This window comes from Thamnophis sirtalis, unplaced genomic scaffold (genome assembly GCF_051295495.1).
Source record: "Thamnophis sirtalis isolate CommonGarterSnake01/CBP01778 unplaced genomic scaffold, rThaSir2_p1.2 scaffold_4, whole genome shotgun sequence".
NCBI classification, from domain to species: domain Eukaryota; kingdom Metazoa; phylum Chordata; class Lepidosauria; order Squamata; family Natricidae; genus Thamnophis; species Thamnophis sirtalis.
Genome location: NW_028261384.1, coordinates 96,241,823 through 96,260,893, shown reverse-complemented (window position 1 = coordinate 96,260,893; position 19,071 = coordinate 96,241,823).

The following is a 19,071-nucleotide window of genomic DNA, read 5'->3' as shown; positions in this document are numbered from 1 at the left end:
ACAGCCCTCTCTGAGCAGTTTACAGAATAAGCATATTGCCCCGAGTTATTGGGTTCTCGTTTTATCGACCTCAGAAGGATGGGAGGCTGAGTCAACCTTGAGCCAATCGGATCGAACTTCTGGCTGTGAGCAGAGTTAGCCTGCAATACTGCATTCCAACCACTGGGTTAAGGAAAAAAGAAAAGAAAAACAATTCTAATTCTTGATCTTGAATTATGTTACTGTTCAGATTCAAAGTTAATGTACTGTTCAAAGATGGCTACCTCAACCAAGGCCGGAAGAAAACCTGATCTCAATCAATTTGATAAGCTTTGAAAGGTGTCTCAATAAGCCATTTTTACTTCTTCTTTTAGATATACGTATGATACGTATGTTCAAACAAACTCTTTCCAAAGCATAAAGGTGCAAGTCAAATATTTTTCCTCAGAACAATGAGACAGCCGTATCTTTAAAGTTTTGACAACTGCTTTAGGGACTTTCCAGGTTATTTAAGCCTGATGCATGCAAAAGAACAGCCCAGTTACTGAAGATCTCCTACTGACTCTTTCAGGAATTGCTTAAGGCCACCATTCATCAAAGTGTTCTGCAGTAAAACCCTACCTCAGAAAAAACAAAGAATCCCAATAGCTGAAATAAATATCTTACATTTCGTTGCTCCACATTGTTTCTTCCAGGATGTTGCCTTTTCCAGCCTACTTTAGCTGAGCAGCCCTTTTAGCAATACAGGGTTTTCTCTTATCACTATAAGGGTGTTTTTTTTTACAACTGGTTAAGGACAAAAAGTAACCTATTGTTGTTAGCTTCAGACAATTTTCTCTCATCTCAGTTTGGAGCAGGTTCTTTAGGCCCTAGGGAGAAAGGTTTGTACAAAAATGACTTCGTTTATTTCAGGTGGCTGTTTTTCACTTCCTTTCCTTGTTCTATCCATTTTAAATTTGGCTCTGTCCAGGGGTGGGTTTCTCGCCCCGTTTCAACCGGATCGGTTGGAACGAGGCCGGCGGCGTCCTCACGCACGCACGCGGCGCGCACGTGCGTACTAGCGTCTGCGCGATGCTCCAGCTGCTCCTGGAGGATTGCGCAGGCGTTCTGCGCATGCGTGGAAAGCGCAAAATTAAAAAAAATGGGTAAGAAGCGGGCGCGGGTGTGCGGGCACGCGCGGGCGCGGGGGGGGGGCTTCGCCGTTCCCAGAAGTTACTTACTTCCGGGTTCGGCGACCAACCGGATCGCAGGGACCGGTGCGAACCGGTCGAAACCCAGCCCTGGCTCTGTCACACCTAGAATGAGACCCTCAAAATCTTTCCTGGAATTGGATTGTAAAATGTTCTCTCCTTCTGGATGCAAAAATAATTTAAAAAATAAAATAAAAACATTGTTACTTGAATACTGATTCTGATTGAATTGACCATATTTTTTTTCTCAATTTGAGAGAGAGAATGCCAGCTTAGAAGAAAGAGGGAGGATCAAAACAAGGTTGTGCATTGTTCTATTTGAGGTACATTTAAATTTCCATGTCCCTAACCGTGACTCTAAATTTTTGGCACATATGGAATCAGAGTATTCTTTAAAATTACGGATCTTTTGTTGATCTGGAGAGTAGATTGCCAGGCACAATTCACATTTCAAATGTTTCTTTTACAATTTTCTCTTTAGGAACAATAAAGCAATCAGAGGTTAATATACTGCATAGCAAAAGAAGACAGAGGGAAAAGCTAAATGAAATTCTCCCTGCAGAAAATGTTTGCATCAGTTAAAATGCAAACAAAAAGAAGGGAAATGGCGACCTCTAGTGAGAAAAGAGAGCATGGACATTCATAATACTACATGGAAAGGGGAAGCAATACTTGATTAAGAATACTTAATAGAAAGTGCACAACTCTATGACTTAAGGTGTATGGCATCTATTCTATAAACATAGCTATTTGTGTCATTGTGTATAAATTCTCTATTAAAAGACTAAAGTTTGCCAGAGTGTTTAAGGACCCTTGTAAATTCCTCAGCTGCCAGATGGAAATAAAGATGAACTTTGCAAAACAAATTTTGAATTTGCAAATATAGCAGGCAAATGGCTGGCATACAAATCGAACACTTCAGTATTGCTATGACAAATATGGATTATCTCCAATTAATTATGTTTAAGACATGGAGTAAAATTTAAAAGGGGGCTGTTAAGATGGAAGAAATAAAAATTGTGTGACCCGTCAAAACCGCGGTCCACAAAAGCGCGATCGACGAAAGCGTGCATTTGACGTCATCACAGTGCGCTGAAAAAAATTAAAAATTGAAATAAAAATAAAATTAAAGCAAGCCGATTCACATAAAGGTAAGGGTTAGGTTTAGGGTTAGGGTTAGGGTTAGGTTTAGAGCGTTAGGGTTACGTTTAGCATTAGGTTAAGGGTTAGCATTAGGTTTAGTGTTAGGTTAACGGTTAGGTTTAGGGTTAGATTTAGGGTTAGGTTAAGGGTTAGGTTTAGGGTTAGGTTTAGGGTTAGGTTTGGGGGGATTAGGGTAAGGTTTTCGCTTTATTTTTACATTTTTCGATCACAGCGTGATGTTTTCGTCGCACTGTGATGACGTCAAATGCGCGCTTTCGTCGACCACGATTTTGTCGTCCGCGGTTTTGTGGTGGAACCAAAAATTGTCCACGTTGGGGAGAATCTCTATGATAAAATAAAAGTTTTTGCCAAGAATGATGCTTTTGTTTCAGATAATATGGCTTTGATACTTACTGTACCACACAAACAATAACAGAAAAATATGTTTCTAGGGCAAGGGGTTGGGGGAAGCCATGATAAATGTGTTTACAAAATGCAAAGGAAAGAGAAGGGCTGTCTTTATTGGATTCAAAACTATTTTACTGCTTATTGTGTGGCCTAGATGAAAGAATGGATGTTGTTGAGAAAGAAGAGGTGAAAGATCATGGCCGGTTTGGATAGCATGGAATATCAGTCTCAGGAGACACCAAGCCAAGAGACTGATCAAGCACGGGCACCATCTGGACAGCAGGAACAGCTAGATATGTTGAGGACATCCGGCTTCTCAGCCCACACACACACCCAGTGGAGCAAAGACCAGAGGGACCTTGGTCTATGTGGCTAATGGCCAAGTAAGTCTCTGAATTAGTGACAGCTGGCTGAAGCCTTATTTAAGAAGCTCCCTTTGCTGGAAGCAATGCTTGATTTACTCTCATGTAATGTTCTTGTGATCACGTATAAAATCCTTGAACCACTGGCCTGGCTGACAACCATTTTCTGGCCCCAGAACCCTGAATTGGATTTGGACTATTCTAAAACAAACTATTCAAGCAAACTTCTCTTTCATTTATAGTCTTTGTTTGCTAATTATTTCTTCAGCTTTGATGTAAATGTGTTAATTTCCAGTGCAATCATGTTTGATTGTATGTGCTTAAAACCTGAGTAGGATAATTTCAATATATGATTACTATGGAATGTTATTATATGCATAAAGTTGAGAAGATTCAATGAGGGCCAATTTAGTTCAATGATTGGTGAAACTGGTAGATCTTGCTGAGATGAATAAACTAACTTTTTTGATTAGAGAAAAGGCACTATCTATATTTATTGAGGACTGAAAATCTCTTACTGACAATTTGTTCAAAAATTAACTTGAGATTTATGGTTTTGATGATTAGATAAGAAAGATTATAGAATGTTCTGTGTGTGTGTCTCTCTCTCCCTCCCTCCCTCCCTCCCTCTGTCTGTCTGTCTGTCTGTGACTCTCTCTGTATCTGTGTGTGTGTGTGTGTGTGTGTGTGTGTGTGTGTGTGTGTTCTGCTTTGAACAATTTAGGAAGCCACTGCATTCCATATTTTTTCCTTTATTTTTCTTTAACTTTTTCTTTTCTTGCACTTTTTGCTTTTGCTTTTTCTTTTTTCTTTTTCTTCATTACTTTATATTAGCTGGTGTTAGTTTTTAATCCTTTTTAAGATTGTGTGGGTGGGTGGGTGGGTGCGCGCACGTGCGCGCAACTTATATAGGCAATCTATTGTAATTAAAGATCCATATTTTATTTATTAAATTTGTCTGCTACCCAACTTGCTTCGGAGTGACTTTGTTAACATATGACTTCATGTCCTAGTGCTTTATTATTATTTTTTCAGAGAACACCAGAGCCTGAATATAGAGAAAGGGAAAATATTAGAGCAAGTGGAAGATTCTCTAATGAATTTAATAAAAATAGATATGAGGAGTAAGATTTCTGTAGATCTTTGGAAGCTTCCTAACATTTTCCTGGACTCGTTTAATTTAAAAATAAGAGAAAAATGGGAAATGGGAAGGAGAAGCTCTTCTTTCGTGATACTGATTTACAAGAATGGCTTAATTGCTGGAGACAGGCTGAAACAAGAATGAGCAATGCAATGAGCACAGAACATTCCTTCAGGCACAAGGTAGAAACCCACAGCAGTAACTTGAAGCAGAATCTTTCACCCTGCAAATGTCTAAGATAATATATCTTTGACACAGGACATGTTGTACTATACATCCTCTGATTGCATCTGGTGATCAATAGAAGGGTACATCTCATGCCACTAACGGGATTATGCTTTGAAGAAAGTTAGCACCTACCCCTCCTAGACGAATGAAATGTTTTAGGAAATATTAAAAAGGCAGAATATTTCCCTTGAAAGAAAACTAGAAATCTTAAGAGAGACAGAAACTCAGCTCCCTGCCCCCAGCAGATATTTGGTGCCCATTGAGGACTGGGCCAGCCTATCTACAAAACAAAAGACCTCAGCTCCAGGGTGATGGGATTAAGACATGACCCTCCAGGACATAATAGGATTATCTATCAGCAGAGCTCACCACATGGCACAACCAAGCCCCTTCATTACATCAGCCCAAGGTTCAATCAACCTTAATTCAGACAACCTCAGCTGTGAGCCCTACATATCCCCCTGGGAGTCTGACAGCCAATAGAATACATGCCCTTGCCACAAGAACAGGAAGCTCAAGTTCAAAGTCAAAGAGGGTATAAATAACACTCCATTCTCCACTCCATGTATTCAGCTACATCAGGACTTCAAACCCATGTTGTCCTGTTCATCAATAAACCATCTTTCCAATCAGCCTCCATGTTTCTAGTGTCTTTCTCCCCACTGGAACTGAACCCAGATGGATATTTCTTCCATCAGCTTCATCTGGAAAACAACTTTGACTTAAAGACTGGACATCCTTTTTAATTAAACATTAATTATTTCATAGTAAATGTGATAAAAAAAATATTTTCCTTACTTAAAAAGGCTACTGAAGAAATCTTGCTTAGTTAGATCCAGATTGAGTCCTTCAAAAATATGTATACCTTTTGGTACTTAGCTTCTATAGAAGTCTGAACATGTACAACAACAAAAGTGAGATATTGTTTTTAATCAAATCTGAATTTCTGGAACCCGAAGTTGGATTCCATGTTTTTATATCCATATCCCTAACTTTCAGGAATGCTGTTTACTATTTAATGTTTAATCCTAGCCTTGAATATCCCCCCTCCCTTTTCTGCATTACACTTCAGGGTGATAATCCTGGGGTAATTCTAAAAATGCTGAGAAAGATCTTAACTTAAAATATAAGATGGTTGAGAGCTTGCTGTTTGCTTTAGATGTGCTTACAGTCAGTGTGTGTCCTTCTATAAGAAGTGCTTTGTCTATGATAACTGTGGCAATTGAACTCTGCTCAGCATGAGAGTTCTACTTTTGGTTTCATAAGATGAAGCAGAGTTTGTGCATATGGAACTGTTTCTTTTTTTTAATGAGAACATTCAAATAAATTTATTTCACACAACTTGTCAGACCCAAAGAACCCATAATGGCACAAGGAGTTACTTATGGGTAGTTCTATTATTGCTGTTTGCCTACAAGCAGAAATCTTGCTAGGCAACTATTTGCAATAACTACTGATACACTCAGTGGATTGCTATGGAGGATCTGACCTTGCTGTCTTCCAGCCCACCAGACATTCCAAGCTACACTGTATGTTTGTCACCAGGGAAAGGGCCCCTCCCTCTCACGACAGACTACATTTCCCTCACACAATTCCATTTATTCCAACATGAATCATCAGCAGTCTTTATAATTATGGCCTCACCTTTATTATTCCACTGAAAAGAATGCAGGAAATAAAAGCCTATATTTTTGCTTCATACATATACAGATAGTCCTTGACTTACAGCCATAACTGAACCCCAAAACAGTCATAAATGTGAAAAAATGGTCAAAAGTCACTTTTTTTCAGTACAGTTGTAACTTCAAATGGTCACTAAATAAACAACAAAGTGGAGGACTATCTGTATTTATCAAAACAGACCTTATTGTCTGTGCAGTTAGTTTTTCCTTAATTTATTTTAACAACTGTAACTGGAGTGGTCTTTCTCTTCAGGAAAGATATGACTAGAAATAATAGGGAAATCTGATCTTAATGGCATTCACTATGAACATTAATGTATGAAATAACACTATGTATTACTCCATCTTTTTGTGGAAAGGAAAGGCAAATATTGAATGTTTTGCAATAATTTCTTAGAAAACTGTAAAATGCATTTAAAATTGGTGTTTTGAGAGAAAATAAATTTAAGCAAGTGTTTAAATGAGTAAATGCACTGTACAATACCTACAGAGTAGGTAGAGTAGAATAATAGAGTTGGAAGGGACCTTGGAGGTTTTCTAATCCAACCCCATGCTCAGGCAGGAAACCCTATACCATTTCAGACAAATGGTTGTCCAATCTCTTTTTAAAAACATCCAGTGTTGGAGAATTCACAACTTTTAAGGCAAGTTGTTCCACTTGTTAGTTGTTCTATCAGGAAATTTCTTCTTAGTTTAGGTTTCTTCATTTTTTTTTACTACCGGCTCTGCACATGCACAGGTGGGTGGAGCCTCCTGCCGCTGTCACTACTGGTTTGCCCGATCCGGGACAAACTGGAAGCAACCCGCCTCTGCTTCTCTCCTTGATTGGTTTCTATCATTTGCTTCTTGTCCTGCCCTCAGGTGTTTTGGGGAATAGTTTGATTCCCTCTTCTTTGTGGCAACCCCTGAAATATTGGAACACTGCTATCATGTCTCCTCTAGTCCTTCTTTTCATTAAACTAGACATACCCAGTTCCTGCAACTGTTCTTCATATGTTTTAGCCTCCAGTCCCCTAGTCATCTTTGTTGCTCTTCTCTGCACTCTTTCTAGAGTCTCCACATCTTTTCTACATCGTGGCGACCAAAATTGGATGCAGTATTCCAAGTGTGGCCTTACCAAGGCATTATAAAGGGTTCCACCACAAATGCGCGCACAACAAAAGCGCGCCTGACTAAACCGCGGTGACTAAAGCGCGGTGACAAAACCGCACGACGAATGAGGACTAATTAGCCCTAAAGCGCGCCGACAAAAGCGCGCCGACAGAAGCGCGCTGTAGGAACCCTAACCCTAACCCTAAACCTAACCCTAACCCTAACCCTAACCCTAAATCTAACCCTAAACCTAACCCTAAACCTAACCGTAAACCTTACCTTAAATTAAATTGTGCTTCTGTCGGTGCGCTGTTGTCGGCGCGCTGTTGTCAGCGCGCTTTTGACATCGCAGTTTTAGCGCCGCGGTGTTGTCGGCGCGCTTATGACGTTCGCGCTTTTGTTGGGTCACGATTATAAAGTGGTATTAACATTTCACGTGATCTTGATTTTATCCCTCTGTTTATGCAGGCTATATTAAAATGCATATTGGAGATAAACATTGTTTTTAATAAAAAAAATAGAATTGTCTATTGAGTAAATACATGGCTTGGAGATAGACTGATTTCTCAATCATCTGTGCCCTTATTTTATTTTTTTTTAAAGGAAATAGCCCTTTAATAGAGTAGAGATAAAATAAAATTAAGACAAGTTACTTCCATTTCATCTGGGAAATAGCCAATCTTCATTAGGAAATAAGATCTGAAACTATTTATCATCTCCCCCCCTCTCTCCGTGCATATCTATCTATCTATCTGTCTGTCTGTCTGTCTGTCTATCTATCTATCTATCTATCTATCTATCTATCTATCTATCTATCTATCTATCTATCTATCTATCTTTCTATCTATCTATCTATCTATCTATCTATCTATCTATCTATCTATCTATCTATCTATCTATCTATCTATCTATCTATCATCTATCCATCTATCTGCCTCTCTGCCTGTTTATACTCTATCTCAGGTAGACTAGCAGATTCAGAGGATTCCAGTCTCTCAAAGAAAACTGTCATGACAATTCCACCAACAATGGAACATTGAAAATGGTATATGAACACATTCCTAATGGTAGGATCTTTAACCATTACCATTTAACGTCTAGAAAGACCTCACCTACTTTACCTCCCACTTTTGTCCCCTATCAATGTTTATTCATAAATAAAAGAAATACTGCTGGCTTCTTATTTTTCTTATCTAAGAGATTTGATGTCATATACATCAGCCAGTTACACACCCATTTTCCAAAGCTTCCAATGATTGAACTTTCACCATAGATACAAATACATTATTGCAATTCTTCTAAAGTCCAAGGTAAGTAGTTTTTATGAAGTAATGTTGTGTTCAAGCCTGCCTTAAAGTTTCTTAGAAATTGTCTTGTTGCCCCTTTCTATTTTCTCCTCTTAATTTCAGCGTTTTTGAAAGATCTTTTTCCAATTTTTTCTTTTGATCTTATTTCATTTCTCAGGGTTCTGAGAAGTAAAGAATGGAAATGAACAATAAAATCATATGATTAACATTTAGTTCTTTTATTTATTTATTTGGCCACCTGACTCCATTCTTTTTTTTTTCAAGTATTTTTTTTATTTTTTCATTTTCATACAGTCACATATATACTGTACATAGCCATCACCATACAGCATTAAACAATAATCGCAGTAATTCCTCTTGTCAACATTACTCCAGAAAATAAAGACCCAATATACCTCTTCCACTCTCCATACACCTCTTTCTTCCACCCCCTCCAACTTTCTATCTTCCCTCCATCATCCCCCTCTACCCTACTTCCCCTCCCCCTCTACCTCTCCTCTCTCCCAATCCACTCCCTCCCTTCCTTCTCAACTTCCCTCCCACCCTCTCTCCCATCCCTCTCTACCCATCTTTCTTCTTTCCCACTCCTCCTCCCCTTGGTGTATTTCTACTATATGTCAATGTACTTAGCTTATCCTATTTTTAAAGAGAAATTAAAGAAAAACAGTATACATGTGAAGTCACATTACATTGAGATCTAACACATCGTGTCTAACCTAGTATATATCCCTCCCTCCCCCCACCTCCCACCGACTTCCCAGAACCCGTACACGGTATAGATTTTTAACAAACACAGTCTAAAATATATTAAGAATAAAGAAGTAAAAAAAAAGTTAATAACATCTCTACATTGATCTTAGCTTCTTCTTGCTAAGCTAACTTTGAACAATTTAAATCATTCCTGATCTTAAGCATAGGCTATCTGGAATTTCTTAGCCTTGTATTTATTTTGTATATAGTCAATCCATTTTTTCCAGTCTCGTTTATATCTCTCATTTGAATGATCTTTAAGATATGCCGATATTTTAGCCATCTCGGCTAAATTTGTAACTTTCAATGTCCATTCTTGAGTTGTAGGCAAGTCTTCCTTCTTCCAGTATTGTGCCACCAACAGTCTTGCTGCCGTTATTAAGTGCAGAATCAAGTTAGTCTCTACCACTGTAAAGTCAGTACTTATACCTAGCAAAAATAACTGAGGAATAAACTTTATCCTTCTTTTAAAGATATTTTGCATAATCCACCATATTTTTATCCAAAATGCTTTAACCTTCTGGCAAGTCCACCATATATGAAAATATGTAGCATCGAGAGAACCACATCTCCAACATTTAGGTTGTAAATTCAGATACATAGAAGCTAGCTTTTTAGGATCTAAATGCCATCTATAGAACATCTTATAAAAATTTTCTCTCAGGTTTTGAGCTTGTGTAAATTTCACATTTCTTACCCAGATTCTTTCCCATGTATCCAACATTATTGGTTCTTCAATATTTTGAGCCCACTTTATCATGCAATCTTTAACTAATTCTGTTTCCGAATCCATCTGCATTAATACATTATATATCCTCTTTATATGCATTAAGCTTTGATCTCTTATTTGTTTAAACAGATTATCCTCAACTTGGATAAAACCAATTTTTTGATCTATTTTCCACCTGGCCTGTAATTGCCCATACTGGAACCATGTTTGAACTGCCTTCTCTTTTAATACCTCTAAGGATTTTAGTTGTAGTACCCCCCTTTCCAAAATGAGAAGCTGTCTGTAGGTAATTCTATCCTGTTTTTGTGCTATATTCATATTTTCAATTGCATGTCTAGGAATTGCTCACATGGGTATCTTGTCGTTTAATTTATATTGGTATTTTTTCCAGACCCGCAGTAAAGCATTTCTTAAAATATGACTTTTAAAATTCTTGTCCAATTTTTTGTTGAATAACAGGTAGGCATGCCAACCATATACCAGATCGTATCCCTCAATATTCAATATCCTATCATTCGTTAAATGAATCCAGTTGCTAATTACAGATAGCACCACTGCATCATAATATAGTTTTAGGTTGGGTAGTTTCAAGCCTCCTCTCTCACATGCATCTTGCATTATTTTCAGCTTTACCCTCAGCTTCTTTCCTGCCCATACAAATTTATTGATACCCTTCTGCCATTCTAAAAGATTCACATCTTTTTTAAGTATAGGTAACATTTGGAAAAGAAATAAAATTTTTGGTAAAATATTCATTTTCACTACCACTATTCTTCCCAGCAAAGATAAGTGCAATTTCTCCCATTTTTTCATCTCTATCTGTATACTATGCCAGAGTGCTTCATAATTATACTTATATAGTTTCCCATTTGAAGTTAAAATATTAACTCCAAGATATTTGACCTTTTTGACTACCTCACATCCTAACATTCCTCCTAATTCTTCCTTTTGTTTAGTATTCATATTTATAGCTAATATTTTTGTTTTTCCTAAGTTTATTTTAAGACCAGACACTTGACCATATTGATTAATCGTATTCATTAAAACCATACTGGATTCCTGCGGTTGTTCCAATATTATGACCAAATCATCCGCAAAAGCACGCACTCTGTATTCTTGCTGCCTAATCTTAATTCCTTTTAGACCATCCAAACCCCGTATTTTATTCAACAATACTTCCAAAGTTATAATAAACAATAGTGGGGACAAAGGACAGCCCTGTCTTGTACCTTTTCCAATTTGAAAAGAGTCTGTTAAACTTCCATTGACTATGATTTGAGCTGTTTGCTGTTGGTATATTGCTTAGTTGACTGTAAAAAACTGTCTCCTATCTGCATTTTTTGCAATATCTTCAACAGAAATTGCCAATTAACTCGATCAAAGGCTTTCTCAGCATCCAAAAATATGAACGCAGGAGAAATTTGGTTGTTCTTTCCCAGATATTCTAATGCATTAATAATTAATCTAACATTACTTTTCATCTGTCTCCCCTGTATAAAACCTGTTTGGTCGGTGTGTATCAATTGTTGAATAATCAGCATTACCGTAAACTATTTGCTAGTATTTTAGTAAAAATTTTATAATCTACATTAAGTAATGAGATAGGTCTATAGTTTTTTGGTTGGGTAATATCTTGATCTTCTTTGGGTATCAAGGATATAAACGCTGTCTTCCAAGATGGAGGCACCTTACTTTCCATTTGAATCTTATTAAATAATTCTTTAAGAGGTTCTACCATTTCTAACTGTAAATTTTTATAGTAAGCCGCTGTCAAACCATCTGCACCTGGTGCCTTCCCTGACTTTAACTGCTTAATTACCTGTAAAATTTCCCCCGAGGTTATTGGTTGGTTCAAATTTTGCCTGTGCTCTTCTTTAACTAAGGGTATTTTCTCTTTATCTAAATATTTGTCTATATCTAAACCATTAATTTTATCCCCTTTATACAACTCTGTAAAAAATTCCGGAAATACCTTTTGAATCTCATCCTGTTGAAACACTTCCTTCCCTCTGTAAATCAGTTTAGATATATTTCAAGTTTTCCTTTTTTTCCTAATCTGATAAGCTAACCATCTGCCAGGTTTATTTGCATTACAAAAAGTATTGTGTTTTGCGTATAACAAACTAGTGGCTACCTGGTCAGAGATCAACATGTCAAATTGAGATTTTAATATGGTGATTGCTTCCTTAATCACCTGGATTCCTTGTTAACTCCAGCTCTTTCCTCTTAATTTCCTCTTCCAATTCTATTCGTTTTACCCCTTGTTTATATCTATGTGATTTATTTATATTTATCAGCACTCCTCTCATATACGCTTTGCTTGCATCCCATACGAATTCCATAGGTGTATCCTTATTCATATTAAAAACAAAGTATTCAGATAACAATTTTTTACAATCATTGATATACTTTTCATATCTAAATAAGCTTTCATTCAATCTCCAAGACCTTCTTGCCTGTATTACCCTTCCCAATTCCATCCAAACTGGGTTATGATCTGAAAGGACCCTAGCCGCAATCTTTGTCTTCTTCACCCTAGAAAGCAAATTATTAGTGATTAGTATAAAATCAATCCTAGAAAGGAATTGATGCCTGTCAGAAAGGAAAGTGAAATCATATTCCTCTGCGTTTCTTTCTCACCAAATATCTCTCAGTTCAAAGTCGTCCATCATGTCAAAAAAGGATTTAGGTAGCTTTGCTCGCATCTTGGTATTTGGGCGAGAAGTCTTCTTGTCTCTCTTAGTGTCTATCACACCATTCCAGTCACCCAATAGTATACAAGACCTATAGTCCCACTGTACTAATTTAGCATGAAGATTTCTATAGAATCCGTCTTGCTGTTGATTAGGAGCATAAATTCCCAAAAGTAATGTCTTTTTCCCTTCTAGGATTAGATCTAATGTGATATATCTTCCAAAGGGATCTGCTTCAATTAATTCAGCTTTCATATCTTTTCTTAAGTATACAACTACACCATTTTTCTTTTCCATAGCAGAAGTTACAAAATGTTGACCAAGTTTTGAGTTAATCAGATATTTTTGATCAGTTGATTTGATATGAGCTTCTTGCAAACAAATTATATCATTGTTAAACTGTTTAAGATAGTGAAATATTTTCTTTCTCTTCTGTGGAGAATTCAATCCATTGACATTCCATGTTAAGATCTTAGTTGTCATCTTTGGTTAGCTGAAGCTTTTTTAGAGCCTCCTGCATGGCCTGTTTAACCTTTGGCCTAGCTCCTCCCACTGCTTCCGGACTTGTTGCTGTTGCTCCTTGATTGATGGCCGGTGATTGTTGAGGTTGTTGCCTTTTAGCTTGTTTCTCCATTCGTCTAGTAATCATACGGCTAGGTCTTTGTTCTATAACACCTTGTGCTTCTAGGAGAGAGGGATGCTCCATCTTATCTGATAGTTGTGTAGTTTGCTGTCTGTCCTGTCCTTCTTGTGGTCTTTCTCCAGGTCCAGATGATGCAGGATGTCCAACCTTCAAAATATTATGGTAAAAATCTCGGGCTTTCCATACAGAGTTGAGACGATATCTTTGCCTATCAAATGTAAGTATAATACCAAATGGTGTGTCCCATCTGTACTGTATCTGACGGTTTCTAAGTTCTTCGACTAAAAAAGCGTAGTCTCTCCTGGCTCTTAACATTTGAAGTGGTATCTCTTTCAAAACGGTCAGGTCTTGACCCCCAATTTGAAGCTTAGCGTTATAAGACTCTTGTAGTATTGTGTTTCTGAGCTCTCTTGTAGTAAAATATATAACGATGTCTCGAGGAAGCTGTTTCTGCTTTGCCACCCAGGAGTTAACGCGATAAACTTTATCGATTTGCCAGTCAAGCTTAGTCCCCGGTCTTCCCACCAGACAATCAAAAACTTCTGATAGAATCTGTATCAGGTTCTCCTGTTTTTCTTCACGCAGCCCCCTTACTCTTAATGCCACTCCATTTGCCTGTACTGTATCATAATAATTTCTTTTTCAGCATTTTCAACTTTTTGTTGCACCACCTCTGTTTTCGATGTCAAGTTGGTATTAGCTTCATTAGGATCCTCTAGACTATCTTCAATTCTGGAAACATGTTCTGTCAATACAGTTACGAGTCTCAGCATTTCATCTTTGATTTTAACAACCCTGGCATCAATTTTATCATACAACTCCTCTTTAAGTTCTTTTATTTCCTCTTTTATTTCCTCTTTTATTTCTTCTTTTCTCTCCTGTTTTATCTCCTGTTTTATCTCCTCTTTAAAGTCTCTAAGTTTATCTTCCATTTTAATTGTCTGACGTTGAGAGCCTCACTTAATTCCCTCAAGAAGAATTCCTTCGTTAGCAAGTCTCCAGCAGGGGGCGTAGGGAGCGGAGGCTGCGACTTTGTGCTAGGTATTGGAGATGTGCTTCTGGGGGTAGATGGGGGGGGTTCAAATTAGGATTTGGTTTTGAGGCCAAGCCAAGTTTTATCACAAGCAGTTAGTAAAACTCTACTGGCCAACTGTGCAGCTATGGGAAGAGATGCCCCCTTTGTTTTGAAGTTTGAGGCTCGGTAAGGCTTTACAAAGGATTTCAGAAAATAAGCATTGTGACGAGACAGTTCAGCATATTCATCACCATTTAAGTATCTCTAGATAAGCAAAATTAACGAGAGAAGAAAGTCTTGTAAAAATGAAACTAATTAGTAAGTTTCTACTGGCCGGTTGTGAGGCAGGGTAATAAATCACTCTTCTCCTTTGAAGTTTTAAAGTTCTGTAGAGTTTAACAAGGCAATTAAGAAAATAATCATTGTTACAGAAGAGTCCAGCCGGCTCGGCGCCATTTTAAAAGCCTCTAAGTAAATAGATTTTCGGAAGAAGATCTTGTAAAAAAATGAAGCTAGGATTTGGATAAACAATTAATGTCCTCGCAAATACAGGCTCAGCTCGTATTAAAATTAAATAAATCAAACTGTGAACTGAGTGGGAGGAAGCTTACTTTGCACTGCGCAAGGCAGTTGGAAATTCCCAGCACGGACGCCGTTCTTCCTCGGGCTGGCCCCCCTCTCTCCACAGACACAGAAGCTGCAAAAATCAGAGGGCATTTGCCAGCAGAACTATATCTTCTTCCCTTCTTGCCTGAAGGATAAGAAACCTGTTAGACGTCTGGTAGATGATCATCTAAACAGATACGCGACCAGGAATTCGGGAGCAGCTGTGTTAAGCTGCTTCCATCAGTAAGCTCGCCCAGGAACCGCCACCCGACTCCATACTTAATTCTGTGTGACAGCAGGAAAAAAATACATTAGACCTAGACTAATACAAATATTATACCAAAAATACTCTGGAAAAGAAATACCAACAAGAGCCGTGGTGGCGCAGTGATTAGAGCTACTTCTGCTGACTGCCAGCTGACTGCAATTTGGCATTTCGAATCTCATCAGGATCAAGATTGACTCAGCCTTCCATCCTTCTGAAGTACCGGTAAAATGAGGACCCAGATTGTTGGGAGCAATATGCTGACTCTGTAAACATATTGCTCCCAACAATCTGGGTCCTCATTTTACCGGTACTTCAGAAGGATGGAAGGCTGAGTCAATCTTGACTCTGTAAACCACTTAAAGTTCTGTGAAGCGATATATAAGTCTAAGCGCTAAGTGCTAACATTGTCAAAACAAAGAAGGGGTCCCTCAATTCCTCTAACTCAAGACTGTGGGAAGAGCCAGATTTTAAGGACATAAATAGGAGATGGGCCATGAATATTTGAGGAGACATTGTTCCAGAGGGCAGGTACTGCAATAGAAAAAGCATACTCTTGGGTTCCATGAGATGACACTGTTTAATCCATAGGATCTGGAGAATGACAAGTCTACCCAATGAGACATTATAGGAAGAATGTACCAAAGGAGCATGAAAAATCAAGAGTACAAATAAAATAATATTTCCATTTGCAGAAATTAGCAGGTTTTTTTCTTTAAAAATGAACTGGTGAATGACTAAATTTGGAAGAGGAGGCTTAAAACACAACACACATATCTCAGGCACATTTTATATCTGATTCATGCACTTGAAGCTTTTTTTTTTTCATTTCATCCCCCATCAACATTTAAAATAAGTTTAAGTTAACTTCTGTACCAGTTTTAAAGTAGTGGTTTCCCTTTAAATGAGCAACATCCCATGCATGCACACACTAACCACAGAGCACAATCAAATTTCTACAAGTATCTTTTCTTGCCTAGCTAGGTGTGAAATAAACTTGGAAAGTGCAATAGGAACTTCCTTTCCTATGTTTTATTAGTAAGTTTACTAAGGGAGGGTTTCTTTAAACATTTTGAATCTTGTTTCTCTGTGGGTATTTTTTTTTGGCCTATGGAACTAGATGTAATTATTCATTAACTCTTTTCACACATTTGGTTTGTTTAGGGCTTATATTCTCTCTCCACAATTTCTCAAATCATGGCATGTAAAAGATTTTCTGACTTCCATTGGTGGCTTTGTCAGGTGATCCATAGGGAACAGCCTGGTATCTCATGACAAACATGGAGTATTGCACGCACACTCTTTTTCTCAGGAAGTATTGCACGCACACTCTTTTTCTCAGGAAGAAGATGAGCTGGGCCAGCTGCTAGTTCAGCTGTACCTGGGCTTTCCCCACCACAGCTTATGAAGCAGCTGTTTAATAGTCTAAGAACCTGCCCATTAAAGCAGAACAGCTCCCAGTATACCATACACTTTCCCCAGCTCGCCAAATGGTTAAGTGAACGTTTAACAGCTGGGGTCTCAGAGACCTGACTCTCTGGCTTTAATGAGCACCTCTACAGTGTGACAGGTTTCCTCTTTTGATGTAAATTGTAAAGCAGGGGAGAAGAGTTTGCCATCTTTCAAAACTTGGTATCTCCCCAAGTGGGTATCACTGTCCTGACTGGAAGATTATTTCATTCTAGCAGGTGGCATTCAGAACACAAATGAGCAATAAAGCCAGAAAGTTTCACCACACATTTTACTCAATACACTCTGCATATTCAGAATCCAGCTGTCAACCCCGAAGCCATTTTGGAGCATCTTCAGGGCTGCCACAGCAGGCCTGGCTGGAGCTGTGGGAAATGGAGTGGGGAGATAGAGATAGCTGGGGACTTGTAACCAAAATAAAATTCTTTATCCTGGGAACCAAGGACATTCTCACTAGATGCTGGGGAGGAGTGAACTGAAACCACCTGGAGTTTGGACTGTGATCAGATTGACCATGTGATGGATATATTTTATGTACTGGGGGGAGGAACTTTGGCTATTAATTTGCATGTGGAAAAGCGTTCAGAGTTGGAGTTTCACCAGATGCGCCAATACGACACGCCTAATACATTTGGACTTTGATAGGCACCTTGGCCTTGGAGTTTTGATTGTGTTGGGTCTGTTACTTGGAACCCTAACAACAGCTTCAAGCCAAAAGAGAAGCAATCATGACCACAAATTTGTTGCAAGTAAAATTTTCCACCAATTTGAAGATGGTAAACAGCACTTTAGTTCAAAATCTAGTCTCATGCATAAAACAGATAAGTGGAGATAAGATACCACTGCTTGATATATGATCATTGTAAACCCCCTTGAAAGTACATTTTGTTCCTTTTTTAACACAGTACTTCTCTTCTGTTATTTAAACTAACAGAAACAAATCAAAAGATCAAAGATTAAAATTTAATGAGAATGTGTATTATGTATGTGCCTTCTAGCTAGTGTTGATTCCTGGTAGTCCTCGACTTACAACCACAATTGAGCCCAATATTTCTGTTGCCAAGTAAGATATTTGTTAAGTGACTTTACCACATTTTACAACTTTTTTGCCAGAGTTGCTAATTGAATCACCTCAGTTGTTGAGTTAGTAGCACAGTTGTAAGTGAATCTGGCTTCCCCATTGACAGCTTGTCAGAAGATCTCAAAAGATGCAGTAGGCATAGTCAGCTTGCAATGTTGCATTCTAAACCACGATTTAAACTATTGCATCCAAAGGCAATTTTTCAATAGAACAAGAACTCCCTGATTTTTATTAATCCCTCTTTACCCATTGCAGTTTTTCTGGGAATTGAAGATTTTTATGGAACACTGTAGATGTTGCAGCAAGCAGGGACTAATGTTATGGAGAATGGAAAAACTATTATGGATATAAACCTAATTTAACATTTAAGATTTTTTATTTATTGGTTTCATTTGTTATTAAATGTATTCGCTGTCTATCTTACTTTGGGCCTTGTCTGTGCAGCTTACAACTATTTACAATGTAGAATTATGAAAAATAAACATAACAATAGTAAAACAATGAAAACAGTTAAAATAAATAATAAAAGTACAATGTGAATTTAAAAAATGGGTAGGGAGGAAGCAGGATTAAAGGTGGGTTCCTATCAGTTCAGACCAGTTTGGCCGAGTAGATAGTTACTCAACCTGCCATGCCCCCGAACCAGTTCTCTTGGTGCTGCCATAGGTACCGCCATCTTATTTTTTGTTTCTGCACATGCAGAAGGATGCACAAGTGGGGGGTGGGTGGGAGTCAGATATTAGTCTAATATTCACTCCTAGTGTGGTATTCCTCAGGCCACTCGGCAGAGCCAGGTTTTGGGGCTCTTATGAAAGGATAGGAGAGAGGGGCAGATCTCACCAAGGGAGATGGTTAGGGTTTAAACTAAACTGAACATAGTTCAGAAGTAGCTTAAGATCGTTCAAGAAATGGATCTGGCATTTTCTTTTTTCTTTTTCTACTTTGGCATCTGGATGATTTTTTTTAAATCACATTTTAGCAGAAAGGTTGATAAGGAGGAGGGCCAGAGAAAAAGGACTTTGTGGAAGATGTAGACCACAATTACTCTATTGGCTAAGATTTAAGCTTAGTGATATTTCAGGGTTCTCTTCCACCTTCCCCATTTACCTATGATTTTGTGAAATGGAATTATTTTGTAAACAGAAATGTTCCAACCAAAAATGTTCTAAAAGCAATGTTTTTAAAATGTTTTCTAGGATCTGGGAGAAATTTATATTAGTTACCATATTAACTCATTTTGTTCATTTTTCCTATATACAGTAAATATGAACACAAAATCTTATGTG